Source organism: Apis dorsata, unplaced genomic scaffold (genome assembly GCF_000469605.1).
Source record: "Apis dorsata unplaced genomic scaffold, Apis dorsata 1.3 scaffold_292, whole genome shotgun sequence".
Classification (NCBI taxonomy): Eukaryota; Metazoa; Arthropoda; class Insecta; order Hymenoptera; family Apidae; genus Apis; species Apis dorsata.
The window spans coordinates 1297703-1300831 of NW_006263567.1; the positions used below are offsets into that span (position 1 = coordinate 1297703).

The 3129-nt window shown below is 35.3% G+C and overlaps 1 protein-coding gene across 7 annotated transcripts in view; it reads right to left on the reverse strand.

Annotated features, from left to right (window-relative positions):
• The window catches only part of LOC102674489, a 91948-nt gene that overhangs the window by 87154 nt on the left and 1665 nt on the right, over positions 1 to 3129 (reverse strand). The window lies entirely within an intron of this gene.

Genomic DNA, 3129 nt, shown 5'->3' on the forward strand with positions numbered 1-3129 from the left:
CGTTTCCCCGATCACTTTCGCCCTGCAGGAAATATGTAAGCCGTGTAGCTGTGCACGTTAAAACTGTTCCTTCCTGATCCGAGTCAATGTTATTAATTCCGGATCAACTGATTGAAGGTGATCAAAGCTTCAAATATCAAAGCTTCAGAAGTAATTTCATGATTTATGATTGTTGAAAGTCTACTCTAAAGAGGAAGTGTGTGTCTTTCTGCGGCATAGAAAGGTTAATTCAACGATTTATAAGCGTCCAGATATGCTGTTATCGATAAGAAGAAAGAGAAAAGGATAACGACGACCAAGTCAATCACTCTGTCGTATGACTAATCGCTATCCTGTCCAATCTTTGAAAAGTTAAATAATGTTACAAGTTTGAGAAATGATTTTAAGAAGACCGTAAAACCTTTTTTTGCTATACGTACGTGGATACAGTCGATATTAATCTCGACATTAACGTGGACACGATTAACATTTCTTTCGAGCAACGTTTATAAAACCTTTTTGTCACGTCTAGTAATAACGCAGTCGATTTCTCAATTTCTCCGCTTCGACGCAGTATATAAATAATATCACAAGCAATAGAGAAATATTATCACGATCATTATGAGAAGAAATATCGTATCCTCGCGAAACGAGGTGTTTCCACGCCTAAAAAACACTATCGTAATGGGCCTAAAATCGACTCGAGATACCATAATTGGTACTAACCGACTGGCGTGTGTCGTTCACGCACTAGATCCTCCGAAACGAACGAAAATATTCCCGTATCTCGTTGCTTTGCAATTTCTCTGACCAGTTTCGTTATACTTATAGGATTTCTGGTATTGCTTCAAGAACCTTTTTTAGTTTCGATTCTCGTACAATTTCCAAACTTGAGGCTATATACAGAGAGACAATTATTAAGAAACGTTATATCTCGACGACGATTGAATAATTCATCCAATTTTTTGAAATCAGCTGATTTGTGATTATTAGAGATATAGAATATTATGATATGATAATTCTATTAGAAATGCGGATATGCGTATAATTACAATCATTTAAAAGCTAAAATAACTGTGATTTAACTTAAATCAATGATTTTCTAATGAATTCAATATAATCGAAATTATATTTCCTTTCGATATTAATTTTCTGATTCCACGCACTTTTACGTTAATATTTATTTGCCAATAAATTTTGCAGAACGAGTTCTCTGGGACATGATCGTGTAACGCTTTGGAAAGTTTTAAAAAAAAATTTTTACGATCGAATTTCAGGATTCGAGTCCAGATCTTTTCCTCCTTCCACGATTCTTAACAAGGTGCTCAATAATTTTGCAGAATCTTCAAAAATTATTTCGCAACATCGAATTGAATCTTAATCGCAAAACTAAAATCTGTATAAAATTGTTTTCGATTTAAAAACTGATTAATGACGTTTTTCGTGCGTGACTCGAATTTAATCCAAAAAAGTAAAACATAAAAGAAATTAAGTTGAGCCGTTTCCAGTCCTCGTTTCACAATGCTCGATTGAATTTTTACAGTGAACAATTCCCGCGGCTGAGGCGAATTATCCTCATTGTTCCGATCTGATCCGGAACTTTTCTTTTTATCAATCTCCTCTATGGATATTATTCATTACATTATTATTCATTACGCAATCTACGATTTAACCGCAAAATATAGTCACCTTTCTTAATTTAATAACATCGATATTTCGATATTTCCATTCGTTCCAACGATAGCAGATATCACAATTTTAAGAGTCAATCACTTTGAATCCTTTTTTAATCCTTACAAGATGACGCATTGTATTAAACCCTCGTCTTACAATCTTTAATCCAAAGATGTCGAATCGATCGAAGATAGAATTTCTAAAGAGATAAGCAGTTTTCAAAATTACATGACCTTTTCCAATTTTCCAACACCAGAAACCTATTAGAAGATTACGATAAAATTAAAAGAGCACGAAAAAATACGAAAGAAGAACTTGAAAAAGAAGAATTTAGATGAGAAACGATAAAGTTATGTTACATCATGGTACACTCTGTATCAAAGATTATACACGAAAATTGTAAGATACGTTAGAGATTACAAAGTGTAAGTAAGGAAATAGTGTAAACTTTATGGCACGTTAAAATTTCCATTAAACATCTATCGATCAAATGATCAATCAAGTAAGATAATCATCCCGACAGACAGGTTGCCGCTAGTGATATACGCGTTGCGCAATAGGTTAAGAGACGAAGCAGACGCCAGCAGTCGAATGGCAAACGTTACAACTTGCCCCGGGCAAGGACATGGACCTGTCTCGCCAGCGGCTAGATCCAGTGAATGAATCCGAGTCGAGTTTACGGATATCCTCCGTCCGTTCAACTTCCTTCCATTCCTTCCTCCGCGTGTCTATCTCCGTTTCACACCACAGACTTGGTAATTAACCAACGTAATCTATTGATGCGAGACCAGTGATTACTTTCTCCTCGAGAAGAAGTGTGACGAAAGCGATAACGAAGAAGGAGAAACGAGGAAGAAGAATCTTCGTTAAAAGAAAGTAACGGAGAAATGAGAGAAGGAGAAGCGTGAAACTTTCCGAAACTTTCGAATTAAATCATAGATCTTCGTGGTTAACTTAGGAACAAAAGTATTATATATAAGAAGAAGATCGAAAAGACTCGAGAATGATAGCAAGAGAAATGAAGTTTATGAAGTTTCGAATAAATTCACGACCTACTTCTCTAATAATTGGAATGAGAATAGGAGAAATAACGTTTGGAATGTATCGAGGATAGGGACGAGAAGCGAACCAACTTCTTCTGGAAATCTTTTATCAATTATAATAGCAATTACGGAAGAATAGAAATAGAAATATTATAAAGTTATTCGGCCATTTGCAATTAAAAAACTCTTAAAAACTACGATTTCTTTTGGATGTTATAATCATATAAGAGCCATAGATGAGAATGTTGATAGTCGAACTAGCTCTATATATATATACACAGTATATATACACGATTGCAAGCATAGATTCGCGATACGAGGCACGGTTCCAGAAAGGAGGATGTAGAAAGTTAAATCGAAATACGCGATGTTCATGCTTTACGTGATCGTGACGAGGATGATGCTACAGTGCTCTCTCTCTCTCTCTCTCTCT